Raw genomic sequence first — 16,604 nt, 5'->3', positions numbered from 1 at the left:
TCCACACAGCCCTATATCCCAGAATATCAAGGCAGAAAATCCCACAATATATGTTTTGAACTGAGTTATCTGAGTCCACACTCAGATAATGTGGGATTTCCTGCCTTGATATTTTGGGATATAGGGCTGTGTGGAAGGGCCCTAAAATGCAGCTATATCTCAAAAGAAATTAGGTTTTTCCTCACTGAGGGCTTGTCTAAAGAAACCGCAAACTTACTCCAAATTGAAGGCTGGTGGTCTTCATGAAGTACAGCTATTTCTGATATGTATCCCATTTGTTTAGCTTTGACTGGATTTGCCCTGCTTCAGGCAGAGTTGGGGAATGTTCCCTAATTTGTCCCATGGAAAGTTTTTGCGAGCCTCTCTAGATCTACCAATATGATGGTATCCTTCTGGGCCAAGTATATTAAAAATATACTGTTTGCTATTTTCAATATTTCAGGTATCTACAGAAAGCCTTGGAATGTAATTCCCTGGATTGTGGGAGGTGGGGTGGGGTGGGGGTTATACTGTAGTTATTTATTATAATTATTTGTTAGTAATTAGTTACTTTCAAGATCAGATTGCATATTATTTCACATTATGCTAATCTCTGAGTGCTACACATTGTTTGACATATTAATTGAAAGTTTGGAAATGATAACCGAATCTGGAACAAAGAATGTCAGTATCCAACAAGCTAACTTTTTAGGTATAGTATTTCATGGAAATGACTGATCCTACGCAGCCATTAACAAGGTCAGCTGCCTTGGGAACGGAGTTTAGATCATTTTGTTTCCAAACAGTATCAGGCTTAGAAATTGCAAGCAGGCACAAACAGTCCCAAATGCTGCAAGGAAACATCTGGTGATATGACCTGTTTCAAGGATTTGCAAGCATAATTTGCTGTGTTAAATAGTCTCCTTTTCAGCACTGTCAGTTTTTTCCAGAAAATAGCTCACCAATTCTCTTCTTTTTAAAAATGTATCTTGCAAGAGTTGATGTGTCCTTATTTATTTCAGTGGCCTTCTGTTACATATGCAATTTTTTGCATCTGAGAGATAAACAAAAGGTAGACATTCATCAAGTAGCTATACACACGACAAGAAGGAATTTCAGTCAGTGTGAAATCCATGGGCAGGTGTTTACATCTTTATCCTCGCTTTTTTCTTGTAGCATCAGCTGGGTAACAAGAAGCCCATCAATGTAATTTATCCAGGTATTACTAATGCATACCGTATCAGCATCCTTTTTCATGATCCAGTTGGAGGCCCTGGTGGCGCAGTGGATTAAAGCACTGTGCCGGCAGGACTAAAGACCGACAGGTCGCAGGTTCGAATCCGGGGAGAAGTGGATGAGCTTCCTCTATTAGCTCCAGCTCCTCATGCAGGGACATGACAGAAGCCTCCCACAAGGATGATAAAACATCAAAAATCATCCAGGCGTCCCCTGGGCAATGTCCTTGCAGACGGCCAATTCTCTCACAACAAGAGCGGTTGCTCCTGACACGACAAAAAAAAAATGATCCAGTTATGAAGGACAGATGTACAATTGGCAGTTATGAGCATCAGTCCATGGGAGGAGGTTTGATCATGCATCCTTCAAGCCAAAAGCAGAACAGATGTTCACAACATGATATTTGGTCCCCTGCACTTTTCCCATTACATGCATATTATTTTAGGTTCTTAAAATTCAATGAAGCATACAGGAGTCTATACCCTGAGATAATTAAGGCATAACAGTCACACTTTTTACATGGTAGTTCTTATCCTAGGATGGGTTTAATCAGGATTTACAGCAGTACATGTGAAAAAAAATCCTGGAGTCCTCATGGACAACAAGTTAAACATGAGCCAACAATCTGATGCAGCAGCTTAAAAAGTCAATGGGATTTTGGCCTGGATAAATAGGAGTATAGTGTCTATTCTGCTTGGTTAGACCACACCTGGAATACTGTGTCCAGTTCTGGACACATAATTGAAGGGAGATGTTGACAAGCCCTATGAGGAGTGACTTAAAGAGCTGTTTAGCCTGCAGAAGAGAAGGCTGAGAGGAGATACGATGGCCATGTATAAATATGTGGGAGGAAGTCATAGGAAGGAGGGAGAAAGCTTGTTTTCTACTGCTCTGGAGACTAGGACGCAACGGAACAATGGCTTCAAGCTACAGGAAAGGAAATTCCACCTGAACATCAGGAAGAACTTCCTAACTGTGAGAGCTGTTCAGCAGTGGAACTCTCTGCCTTGGAGTGTGGTGGAGGCTCCTTCTTTGGAGACTTTTAAACAGAGGCTAGGTGGCCATCTGTCAGGGGTGCTTTGAATGCAATTTTCCTGCTTCTTGGCAGGGGGTTGGACTGGATGGCCCATGAGGTCTCTTCCAACTCTATGGTTCTTTATAGTGTTATGTGCAGTGAAGTAGAGGCTAGATGGCTATCTGTCTTGGCAGCAGATTGGACTGGATGGCCAACGAGGTCTCTTCCAACTCTATGATTCTATGATTCTACTCAAAAGCCCTCAACATGGTGGCATCTCCTCCATAGATACATTGGGCTGCTGTTCCCACAATCCTTAGCTGGTATCATAAATAACCAAAAATAGCTGGAGTGTTAGCTCAAAACTGGGAGAGCCCATATGTTTGGATTAATTTCTAGGGAAATCATGTGAATTTCCTCTAGGCGACCTAGCATAGTAGTATTTTAATTTAATTATCTCAAATATTTGCTCAGTTAATGCTATGCTAATCCCCTAATTACTTCTGTTATTACTTTGCAGCAAATATCTTTTGATCTACATTTGTCAGAAATTAATACCATTAACAGAATATATGTTCAATGTGAAAGACTTGAGTTGTCGAAGCTGCTCTCTAATGTTTCCTTTGACTTCAGAGGAATATAACATTTTTTGTAATGGTTCCTTAAATACATTCATGACAGGCCATGCAGTTATTGAGGAGAATGTGCAAATTGTTGAAAAATTAAAATATCAGAAGATGAAAATGTGACCATTGTAAACCATGTTGCTATGGTATGCCTTGATTTTGGACTAGTCGTTTTATCTTTGATAAGAAGAAAAGATTCCCCTAATAATGCCACATGTGGTCACAGGATGCAAGCAAGATGACATCCAGACTTCAATGGAAGAAAGCAGCAGACTTAAACTATGATAGACGTAAATCTCTTGTGTATATATGCGCAGCCTTCACAACTGGTACGGAGAAACATTTGCTCCAGACTGTCAGCAATTTTACAGAAAAACAGACATCTTGGGAACTTGTCAGCTCATGTTAGATAGCTTTTAGATAACACCAAAATACCACTACCTCTGTTTTTGCAGATGTTGAAGTTGGGAGATTAAGCTTGCAAAGGAAGAGTGAGACGTGATAAAATCTCTGGGAAGGATGAAATCACCGAGTTTGGCTAGCGTTTAGGATAAGTTCACGGTGACCACTGTGAATGCAATGCAATGACTGACTTAAATGTTTTTCATATTTCAGATCCTCACATTTGACTAAAGCAGCTGGAAAGTTTCCAACATTCCAATTAAAAAAAAGACTATAATGTTATGGTAATGATCAGAGCTGAATTTCTGGCTCTAATAAGAACAAGGCTACTGTTTCTTAATTTCCCATCTTTCTTGTCATAGGGAAAATGTTTATATTAAAACAGAACCTGGAAGCAATAGAGAATAATAATATTTAACATGGACATTTGATGGAGTGAATTGTCTTGTAACTGATTTTGGTTATTAGCTACATTTATATTTTGCTTGCTTCCAGGGTATTCAAGCAAACCCACAAGTTTCTCCTTCTGGCAGGTTTTGTCTTCTCAACAATCATGTGCGATGATAGCTTACCCAGGAACTATTCTGAGATGATGGTGTGTGTACCTTCAAGTCTCCTGTTGACTTACAGCAATCCCATGAATTTCATAGAAATTTCTAAGGCATAGAATGCACAAAAGTGGTTTTTGCTAATTTCTTAATTGAAGTATAGCCTAGTATTTCTTGATCATCTTCCATCCAAGTATGAACCATGTTGTCCCTACTTAGTGTCCAAAGTAAGACAGGATGTGGTGACTTTAGGGTAGGCATGGACAAACTTTGGCCCTCCAGATGTTTTGAACTTCAACTCCCAGAATTCCTAACAGCCGTTAGGCTGTTATTAATTGTGGGAGTTGAAGTCCAAAACACCTGGAGGGCTGAAGTTTGTCCATGCCTGCTTTAGGGAATGATGAATTACCAAGGAACCATTTGAATGGTGCATGGGCCCAGAATAAGAGGCATTTCTATCTTGATGTGCTTCATTACATTTTTTTTTCATACAAGGATCTGGTAAGAAGTTTCTAATTAAATTCCACAGTCAACAAACAAATCCCAATATTCCATCAGATGTTGCTATAAAAATTAAAATTGAATTATATTGCTATAATTGTTTAGTATGAATGGGCCATAGTTGAATGCACTTGATGGAAAGGTGGTGGATTCCCTATCAGGGAGATTTTAAAAATATTGTAGTTGGCCCTTTGTTAGCAATGCTTTAGGTGAGGATTTCATGTAGCTGATCCTGGTGTGATCTACATATTTCTACAATTCTGTGATTTTATACTGGACACAATGTTGCAATCTGATGTTCCTTTCTTGGATGGAAACACAAAAATCAAACTATGGCCATAGAAGAATAACTGTATGATGTCACTTCCAACAGCACATAAACCACAAACCACAAAATGTTTTGCAGACACAGACACTTCAGAAGCTTTCTCAACTTATCCCGTTGTGTATATAAGTCACTTTGAGTCACCTTCGAGCTTGAGAAAGGTGGGATAGAAATATCGTAAATAAATAGACAAATAAATAAATACACACGTTGAGGTCTGACCTGGGGGAAATCCTTTTTGGAATTAAAAAAAACCCTAAAAGTTTGAAGAACAAATTTTCTTCATTTGATTTTTTTTAAAAAGAAATTCTTAAATGGCAAGAAGGTCATTTCACACATTTACTGTAATGGCTAACGAATGTGAATATTCTACAGCAGTTATTTAAGTAATGGTAAAGGTTTCCCTTTGACCTTAAGTCTAGTCGTGTCCAATTTTGGGGTGTGGCACTCATCTCCATTTCTAAGCCAAAGAGCTGGTGTTGTCCATAGATGCTTCCAAGGTCATGTGGCCTGCATGACTGCATGGAGTACTGTTACCTTCCCGCCAAAGCAGTACCTATTGATCTACTCACATTTGCATCTTTTCAAACTGCTAGGTTGGCAGAAGCTGGGCCTAACAGTAGGAGCTCACCCCGCTTTCCAGATTTGAACTGCTGACCTTTGGTCAGCAAGTTCAACAGCTCAGCGGTTTAACCAGCTGCACCACCGGGGGCATCAGTTACATAGGTCCCATTTATATTGACCATTGAATGCAGTTTGAAACTAGCTTCAAACTGTGGTAGCTAGACTACAAACTGCCACAAAACGCACAACAGAAAGCCTTTAATACACATCAGTGCTCTGTGGCTAGTGTAACTAATCACCACTCAGGTCTCAAACTGGTTTTAGGATTTCCTATGAAGGATCTGCACAGTGAAATCACTTTCTTCAATATTGCTTTGAAACTGCGTTCGATGATTAGTGTAGATGTACTTTTAGTTAAGGCTGTGTAATTAAGACTCAGCAACCATTTAAGACTCAGCAACTGGATCAGATGATGGAGGGGCATTCAATTTCTAACTGGGGCACAAGGAGGATAATGTTTCCATTCCATTTCTTGAAGGCAAAGCGAGAAGGACTTGCAATAGGCTCCTGCTTCTGAAAAAACCCTCCTCCTTGTGCCCTGATTGGAAATCGAAAAGACCTTCTTCACCAGGGGCCCTTCCATACAGCCCTATATCCCAGAATATCAAGGCAGAAAACCCCACATTATCTGAGTGTGGACTCAGATAACCCAGTTCAAAGCAGATATTGTAGGATTATCTGCCTTGATATAGGACTGTGTGGAAGGGCCCCTGATCTGGCTGCTGGCTCTCAAGATGGTCCAGAGGAGTATTTCCGCTGAATACAGAGCAGTTATAGATCCAAAACTTTGTGTTACAAATTGCAATACCAAATGTCAGCATTTTTAAAAAAGAAGAGAAATGAGGAGGGGGTAAGAATACTTTATGTCCTTATATGTTTCAGAATGAAACAAGAAATCCATTCAGGATGGGCAGTAAAATGTTTCAGCTAATTCTGGAAATAGGCTGGAACAATAAAGACATTGCTTGGATTTTAATAACCTTGAGAAGTGTTGCAACAAATATGTCAATCATCCAACATATTTGTACCACCTGGAGTTGCAATACTGCAGCATGAAGGATTGGTATGCATGTGTCAAACTCATACTTTGAAGCATAATTTCTGCCACTTGCTTAAATGATGCCTTCTTCTAGCACCATCTGCAGCACTGAAGCCAAGATTCCTGATGGTTGTTTTTCCTCTGAAGTCCTGGGTTGGGATACCAATGTGGTTACTAAGAAGTTATATGTCCCTAAGCACATGCTGTTCACCATTTGTGCAATGTGCTTCCTTTTAAACTTTTTTTTCATTTTAAACCAAATACTCTTTTTATTAAAGTTTGCCTATATGCTAAATAACACTAGTCCCACAATTAGAATGATGTGAAAACTTGAGACAGCAGGTGTCAAAAAGTAGTCAGTTGCAATCCCACAACAAACTCCTTTCTTGGGGTGCACCTACACAATAGAATCGATGGAGTTTGACACCACCTTAACTGCCATTGCTCGATTCTATGGAATTAATAGTTTTACAAGGTCTTTAGTCATCATTGCCGAAGAGTTGTGGAGCCGAATCAAGCTACATACTCCTAAGTGTCCACAGCATGGAGCCATGGCAGTTGAAGGGTGTCGAACTGCATTAATTCTACAGTGTAGATGCACCCTTGGAAAACAGAGATGAGAACATTACACAAGAGTGTTGTTGAAGGCTTTCATGGCTGGAATCACTGGGTTGCTGTGAGTTTTCTGAGCTGTATGGCCACGTTCCAGAAGCATTCTCCCTTGACGTTTCACCCTGGCATCCTCAGTGGAGAGAATGCTTCAGGAACATTACACAATAGTGTTGTATAAGCTAGCTTACTAAGATCCCATCCTGTCGCCAGTGCTGAAGGAAATTTCAGTTGCCAGTCTATTCGGTTTCTCTGTATAGGGCAGGGGTTCCTATTGACCTTTGCTTCTGGGAATAGAATATCCTAGATCTGTCCCAAATTCTCTAGACATGAAGGATGACTGGTTTCACCCTGCTGCATGCATCAGGCTCAGATGTATGCCTGCAGATTTATATACTGCTATGTTTCACTTGGTGGAACATTTCAGTGTTACTGAGGGATGGAAGGATCTTAGGACTCTTCTGAATGGTCTTAGGACTCTTAACCCCTTTCCCACTAGACATTAATAGCACCAGGATTTCAGTTTAGCTGCCATGGCTGCATTCCTCTGGAATTCCATGTTTTGTAGTTTGTAGTCTGGGGAAGCCATAGAGGTCTCTGACTGAAAATCATAAATGCCCATCTATGAACTCTGGTCCATCTCCCACTGCAACCCAATGCCACCTATGCTTGGTATTTTAATATACATATATTGTAAATATATTGGCATAGTATACTTCTATGTTGGCATGTATCCTTGAAACTGGTGGTCTTTGGAGGAAGTAAATTTCATTGGTATTTTAGGCTGTATCTACATTGACATATAATCCAGTTTCTGATACCAGATTATCTGCTTTGAACTGGATTATGTGGCAGTGTAGACTCATATAACCCATTTCAAAGCAGATAGTATGGTATCAGATACTGGATCATATGGCAGTGAGATCCAACCTTAGTATCATTTAAAATACTTGAGGAGGATATCGTTCTCTAATCAATTTATCAGCCAATCAATTTGTCATTTGAAGTGTTAATGACAATATATAATTGAACAGGAATAACAATTGTGACTATCCCTCCCTTAAGAGACTATGAATTCCAGAGATAACTTTTGAAATGATGGTGAAGTGTTTATAATGAAAACAGTTCAAGCTTCCACACCATGCTTGAAAGCAAGCCACCTTAGTCTGAGTAAATACTAGTCTCGGTAAAATGGGTAATGACATTAACCAGATCAGCTGGAGAACAGTGTTGTCCTTACTTTCTGAGAACATTATCTATTAGCAATCTCTCATTACACCAGAAAACTGCTGTTTGAATTTCGTGTTCCTGTTAGCAACATTTCATACTGTACTGAGAGAGAATTGACCTCGACATGTAGCCATGCAGAAAAGATTAATAACAATTCCCACTCTTATATACATATGAATAAGATAATTTTGGCTACTAAAGAGGTGGAATTCAAAGAAGTTAAAATGAAATGATAAAAATGAACTCTGCTTCAGAAAGAAAGAAAGAAAGAAAGAAAGAAAGAAAGAAAGAAAGACACAGCCATGTGAATGTAGATGCACACCCAGTTTTTAAAGAATATCACATTTTTTGGACTCTTTCAGGAATTAAGAGCCCAGAAAATATGATGCAGAGAAATCCGGACATCAGAATCTTATTGGTGAATAGATTTAGCCACAGGAATGGTACACAGATAATGGATAAAAGGACACGAGAGCAGAAGCAAAACCTGTATGCCATTACCTATAGTTCTATAACCAAGCATTACTTATATAGCTTTTTGTATTAAAAATTGTACTGCTCCATTCTCTGAGCAGAGGTCACTAGGGGGCACTAGAGAGAGAAGGATAGCCAGCTTGGGCAGGACAAGGGCTAGTGCAAACATAAAACTATAGGGCCACCACTGAGAAGGCCCTCTCTCTCGTCCCCACCAACCACGCTTGTGATGGAGATGGGAGCAAGGGAAGGGCCTCCCCGGCAGGTCTTAGCACTCATGCCGGTTCATAGAGGGAGATATGATCTCAAAGGTAAGCAGGATCAGAACCATTTAGGGCTTTATAGATAATAACCTGCACTTTGAATTGGGCCCGCAAACTTATTGGCAGCCAGTGGAGCTGCTTTAGTAAAGGCATTGTTTCCTCTCTATAACTGACTCCATAAATACACAATAGATTAAAACAATAACATTAATTATACAGTCATAGTAGCCAATTCCATTATCATAACAATCATCATATGGTCCAATTCAATGTCCAAAGTTTAAAACCACTTTAGCTGCCATAGCTCCATCCTATGGAACCATGGAATTTATAGTTTGCAGTGGCACCAGAGGTCTCTTTGACAGAGAAGGGTACGTATCTCACAAATCTTCAAATCCCTTCAAATCTTGCCCAGAAAAGCTAAGATAAGGTCACCATTAGTTCAATTGATTTGAAGGCCAACAACACCCATAGCAGCAAAAACAACTGCATTGAATTTCCAATGGAATCAGAAAGTACCCCAGACAAAGTCATGCAGTCCATTTTTTTGTCTGCCTCAATGACATTAAAGCAATTTACTCAGTGCAAGTTCTCTGGAGAATCTTTCAATACACTGGAGAATTACTTTCCTCACATATGCAAGGTATGTATCCCTGAACTTCACATGGAAATCTCAAATTGTGGATAACAGGAAGCCCTATTGAAATGAAGGACTTCTGGCCTAAGAATATTACATAGTTGCATTGGAAAACCAAGAAAACGCACAGAGAGGATTTATTTTGTAAGATTTAGGCCCTTTACCCTGCCCCTATATTCCAGGTTCTGATCCCAGATTATCTGTTTATCCAAGATTATCTGGCAGTGGATACTTTGGCCCCTTCCACACAGCTGTACAAAATCCACATTGAATTGGATTATATGACAGTATGGACTTGGATAATCCAGTTGAAAGCAGATATTGTGGGTTAGCTGCTTTTATATTCCAGGTTATATGGCTGTGTAAAAGGGTCCTTTTATAGTTCAGTGTAGAAGGGGCCACATATAAAAGAAACTGCATATAGCAGGACTACAGATATGGAGATCGTATGAGTTTGCCACTTAAACCCTGAGGCCAGGAGTGATGCTAAATTGGAAGAAATTCAAAGACATCAACATGTACAATTCATTTAGCTGAATACACATTTTAATTTACGTTTTGACTGAACCAAGTTAGGTAAGAAACTTAACCACTGTGTCAAGAGAAAAGTCCTTTTTCTGTTGTGCCTGCTGGAATATATTTAATTTCAGTTTTATTATCTTCTATTGCAATGAGCTTTACTGCACCAATCAGCCTTGTCAACCATTTTATTTTGTTTTGAATTACAGGTTTGCTTTGAAATGATTTCTTTTGGCTTCGCACACATCACCAAAAAGGCTGCAGGAAACATCACTCTCTCAGACGTGCCCCAATCTACAACAACGTGATTTCATGTGATGAAAAAGGTGTAAAGTTCAAGCCCACTCATCTGTGGATGAGATCATTTTTGCTGGATTCCCTACAGTTGATTGTAATATAAACCAATGTCTCCCAGGCGAGTAGCTCTTGACAGTTAAAAGCAATGATGTCATTTTTGGTTGGCCACTCAGAGATATTCCATTGGGGATTAACACACCAACATTTCTCCCGAGTTTCCCATAACCTACGATTCCTCTTGTGGAAGAAGTAAAAGAAGCATTCCTTTAAGCGGTTCAGGGAATAAGTCCTATTCTAACATTAACTTTATGGAAAGGATATGGAGCTAAGTGTAAATTTACATTATTTTCTACATGTCTGTCTGACACTGAAAGTTTAAACTGAGTGTCGCTGTTCATATTTCCTCCTCAATTTACACCTCTCTTAACTCCCAACTAATAAATGTTTATTACAGTCAATAGTAGAGTGGAGATGTTGGGCTGGGGTCGGGGAAGTAAAAGATAGGGACAATTCTTGGATTTCTGTGATTTAATGTTAGATCATGACATTCATGCTACGGCAGAACATCTGGAGGTCAAGAATGCTGCTATCTAATCAAGGAATGTCATTCCTGAAAAACAAGGAGCAGTCCTACCAGCAGGCTCTGAACAGCTGCAGAGGCTTTGAGCAAAGGAAAATTAATCTGACTGCAGAACATTATCTCTAGCCCGAGGAAGCAGGAAACAGGGAACAAAAGGCCACAAGAAACTAAGTAAATAAAACTTCTTATGAAAATATTATATTAATGAATGTAACTAACTATATTATATCCACTGCAGGTGATTACAGTTAATTATCGACTAAAAAGGAAGGGGGATGGGATGGGACAGAACTACATCCTGTTCAGCATCTTTATTAATGACTTAGATGAAGGCTTAGAAGGCATGATCATCAAGTTTGCAGACGACACCAAATTGGGAGGGATAGCCAATATTCCAGAAGACAGGAGCAGGATAAACGATTTTAACAGATTACAGAGATGGGCCAAAACTAACAAAATGAAGTTCAGCAGTGACAAATGCAAGATACTCCACTTAGGCAGAAAAAAATGAAATGCAAAGATATAGAATGGGGGATGCATGGCTCGAGAGCAGTATGTGTGAAAAAGATCTTGGAGTCCTTGTGGACAACAAGTTAAACATGAGCCAACAATGTGAGGCAGCGGCAAAAAAAAAAAAAAAAAAGCCAATGGGATTTTGGCCTTCATGAATAGGCATATAGTGTCTAGATCCAGGGAAGTCATGCTATCCTTCTATTCTGCCTTGGTCAGCTCACACCTGGAATACTGTGTCTAATTCTGGCCGCCACAATTGAAGAGAGATATTGACAAGCTGGAAAGTGTCCAGAGGAGGGCGACTGAAATGATCAAGGGTCTGGAGAATAAACCCTATGAGGAGCAGCTTAAAAAGCTGGGCATGTTTAGCCTTCTGAAGAGAAGGCTGAGAGGAGACATGATAGCCATGTATAAATATGTGAGAGGAAGTCATAGGGGGGAGGGAGCCCTGGATATTAGGACGTGGAACAATGGCTTCAAATTACAGGAAAAAGTTTCCATCTGAACATTAGGAAGAACTTCCTAACTGTGAGCACTGTTCAGCAGTGGAACTCTCTGCCCTGGAGTGTGTTGGAGGCTCCTTCTTTGGAGGCTTTTAAACAGAGGCTGGATGGCCATCTGTCAGGGATGTTTTGAATGCGATTTTCCTGCTTCTTGGCAGGGGGTTGGACTGGAGGGCTCATGAGGTCTCATCCAACTCTATGATTCTATGGCCAAGATTTGCATGGAGAGGGTTTGCTATTGTCTTTCTCTGAGACTGAGAAATAATGTAACCTGCCCAAGATTTGCATTGCCAGGTGGGGCCTTGTTCTCCCAGAGTCTGAGAACCACACTCAAACCAGTACATCCCAACCCAGAATATCAAGGCAGAAAATCCCACGATATCTGCTTTGAACTGGGTTATCTGAGTCCACACTGCCATACACTCTAGTTCAAAGCAGATATTGTGGGATTTTCTGCCTTGATATTCTGGGATATAGGGCTGTGTGGCAGGGGCCCTAGAAAATACTCATAGAGAGCATATTTTGTTGAATGTGGATAAATAAAACTGAGAATACTGGTCCTATGGATATGACGATCGTCCTGTCAAATCTAAAGAAATTAGATTAACCCCCACTCTTCAAGCCTTTCTGGCGACTTTAAAAACATGTATTGTCGAAGGCTTTCATGGCCGGAATCACTGGGTTGTTGTAGGTTTTTCCAGGCTATATGGCCATCTTCTAGAGGCATTTTCTCCTGACGTTTCGCCTGCATCTATGACAAGCATCCTCAGAGGTAGTGAGGTCTGATGGAAGTAGGAAAATTGATTTATATATCTGTGGAATGACCAGGGTGAGACAAAGGACTTTTTTCTGCTGAAGCTAGGTGTGAATGTTTCAACTGACCACCTTGATTAGCATTTAATGGCTTGGAAGTGTCTGGGGGGAAATGTTTTGTTGAGAGTGATTTGATGTGCGTGATTGTTTACTCTCTGTTGTTTTGCTGTTGTAATTTTTTAGTTTTTTAATACTGGTAGCCAGATTTTGTTCATTTTCATGGTTTCTTCCTCTCTGTTGAAATTGTCCACATGCATGTGGATTTCAATGGCTTCTCTGTGTAGTCTGACATGGTGGTTGTGAGAGTGGTCCAGCATTTCTGTGTTCTCAAATAATATGCTGTGTCCAGGTTGGTTGATCAGGTGCTCTGCTATGGCTGACTTCTCTGGTTGAAATAGTCTGCAGTGCCTTTCACGTTCCTTGATTCGTGTTTGGGCGCTGCGTTTGGTGGTCCCTATGTAGACTTGTCCACAGCTGCATGGAATACGGTAGACTCCTGCAGAGGTGAGAGGATCCCTCTTGTCCTTTGCTGAACGTAGCATTTGTTGGATTTTCTTGGTGGGTCTGTAGGTGGTTTGTATGTTGGGTTTCCTCATCAGCTTCCCTATGCAGTCAGTGGTTTAAAAACATGGCTCTTCAGACAGGCCTTTGGCCCTGTGTAATCTATGGCCAGCCTAATGATCCACCAACTGCGTCATTCCGCACTTTTATTTGTTACTGCAAATAGCCAGCTTTTCACATGTTTTGATGCATTTTAGGATTTTTTTTCACTTTTACAATGTACAATAAATTTTACAATAAATTATATCACACATATTATTCAATATCCACACAAAGGCAATAATATTTAACTTATAAGAGCAGTTAAATCTAGAATGGCTTCTTTACACATGCAAGCATGCACATATGCTTTTTGTTGAGATATCAGTATACAGGCAGTCCCCAAGTTATGGAAAAGATAGGTTCTGTAGGTTTGTTCTTCAGCTGAATTTGTGTGTAAGTCAGAATAGGTACATTTTAAGTGTAACTCTACCCATATATCTATATATCATAGGGAAGGGTTAACACCCCTGTGAGGTTTGTTTTGCTGTCTGTGTTCCTGTTCCAAAGATTTCATGTCACTTTCTGTCCCTGTGAGAGTTAGATTTTGAAAAAGAAAAAAAAAAGGATTCTTGTGGAATTAAGGATTGGTGAGAAAGCTTCAGTGGAGACACCTTTTCCACAAGATAACTCTTCCAGGAGTGAATTCCCCTTCCTAGGGGTAGATTTCTCTCACTTCCATTTGTTTCACCCCCATTCTTAACTGTGAGTCATTTGTGTCTCTTTGGAGAGAAAGGGTGGGTTATTAATAAAGCATTATTATTAATAATATTATATTTGTAAGTCAGATGTTTGTAACTGCCTGTATTATAATTGAAGCACTTTTCTTGTTGAGCTAATAGTGTTATACTGCCCTCTAGTGCTCAGGAACCTATAGCGCATTGATGTTCACCATTACTGTTCTGAAAAATAATACTGCTATTATTAATTATAGCCTACTCCTGTTGAGAATGGTCAGGAAGTCTGGACAAAGTTGCCATTCTGCTGATCCCACATTGTTTATACTTAAGACACTATGTCATAGCTGGGCCAAAGTATGCCTTCATGCCAACATTTTTACATTATGTTCCTGTTTAAAAAAAATACAAACTGTAAAAAAAGGCGGGGGATCTGGGAAGGTGACTTAGTGCACTTGACTACAAATATGATACTGTCAATAATTAATATGGCAATTACAGAGAAGTGCACATTGTGACACAATTAGTTAGGTGCATTGCCTGTATGACTTGGGTCCAGGCTTTCTGACAGACTGCATCTCTCCATTTGAGCCTATTTGGTCTCTAAGGCCCTCAGGAAAGGTTTTCTTTCAGTCCCATCAGTTGTCTCCAAACTCTTCAACTTCTTTCTCAGGGAGACTAGAGGAATGGCAATCTCCTTCCTGTCCTTCTATCTGCAGTCAAAGGCCCCTTTCACCCAGCTGAATAAAATCCCACATTATCTACTTTGAACTGGAATATATGGCAGTGTGGATTCAGATAACCCAGTTCAAACCAGATATTGTTGGATTATCTGCCTTGATATTCTGGGTTATATGACTGTGTGGAAGTACATTGCAGTTTGACCCCACTTCAACTGTCAAGTCCAGTGCTATGGGATCATGGGAGCTTTAGTTTTATAGTGGTCTTTATCCTTCTCTGTCAAAGAGCGCTGGTGAATCCCATCACCAATCTATGATAATTAAAGTGGTACCTTTGCTGTTGCACACTGGGCCTGTGTGCATGACTGTAGACAGGACATAAATTCTGTGTGCCCAACGGGACGCCGGGGCTGCCTCAGATTAAAGGCCCTTAGATTCCCCCAAACAAAGTTCTGTAGAGGCTTAAAGTAAATCCAACAATGTTCTTTATTGATGAAAACAAACAGGTACTTTCAAGCTTTCTTAACTGTCTATTGGCTCTTGCAATCTTGTTCACTGGGAACAGGCACTATCTTCTTAACTGTAATTAACTAAAGGGGAAATCCTAACTTCTAATCTGGGCAGTCTTTACTTGCCTCTGTTGACGTGGAGCCCCTGCACCCGGTACCAACTGCGTCTGGCTTCCGCGAGCGACCCTTGCCCCAACAGAGCTTTGTAGACCTCCAGGGAAAAAGAAGGAGTTCAGGTTGCTGTGATGGCCGGCTGAAGTCCCTCAGCCAAGCTGTGGGGCCTTAGGCTGTAGGCTGAATATCTCCCGGGCCAAGCCGTAGAAGATGAAGCTTTTCTACAGGAGCCACTTCGTTCTATGTCCTGTGCGAAAGGCTTCTCTGTGAGAACTAACTCAAAATGGCTCCTGTTCCCACCAAAACTCAAAAAGGGGTGGGACCAGGGAACCTAACTATTATTGACAGGTGGCTTGCCCTATGAATGCAGCCAAAGGAAGCCACCTATCTGCAAAGTCCCTGCAACTCAGAACTATGAGCAAACACTCAGTGCAAAACACAAAATTGGAGCCCCTGGAACAGCTGTTCCAGAACAGTGCCAGAATGCATTGATCCTAAAGTGTAGATACACCCATAGACTCTTGGAATTCTCTCATTCATAGTGTTGTGATAGGTTAAAGCCAGTCTGAAAGTAAGTGACAACAATAGTGACAAAAATTGTTTGAAAATGTGGTTCTACAATTTGAAGGGGAATTTTTCTCTGATTTGCTTTTTATTTTTCATTTTGTAGATTTAACACTGTATTGTAAAAGTGCCATTGTAATGATGCACTGTTACACTGTAACTCTAAAAAAGAATGTAAAAGGGAGAGAGGAGTAAAAGATACGTTTTGTTCTGACATACTCCACGGATAGGAAAAAATGTTGCAGCCGGTATTAGAAATTGCCAAAAAATAACCTAGAACAATGGAAACAATTGAATATTGTTTTAAAAGAGCCTGAGAACTGCAGCAATAAATATTGCAACTTCCTAACAGATTTGCCCAAGTAGATCTAAGTAAATTATCTCTCTTAACAACAGTAACAGCAGCAAGGAATGGCCTGTTGGATGATCAGAATGATGGGTAAAGTAACAAGTTCCTTTAAAAAAATCCAAGCTCTGGAAAGAAGGTAGGGATAGGAAAATCTGAACAAGGATGTAGCGTATTATTACAGCTGAACTACAGTATTAGTGTAAACAGCTGGTACTCTTATTCTTTTTAAAAAATCAGACTAGTTTGAAGTATGGAATGTTTTCTCTTGGAAAACCACATCTGTGTGGTGCAGGTTCCATCTAACCATGCAACTTGCGCATATACATGGCATGGTTAGATCCCATGGCTTGGTGCAAAGCTGGAATACAGATTGAATTC

Source organism: Anolis sagrei, chromosome 3 (assembly GCF_037176765.1).
Source record: "Anolis sagrei isolate rAnoSag1 chromosome 3, rAnoSag1.mat, whole genome shotgun sequence".
In the NCBI taxonomy this organism is placed as follows: Eukaryota; Metazoa; Chordata; class Lepidosauria; order Squamata; family Dactyloidae; genus Anolis; species Anolis sagrei.
Note: the sequence above shows the minus strand (reverse complement) of the source record.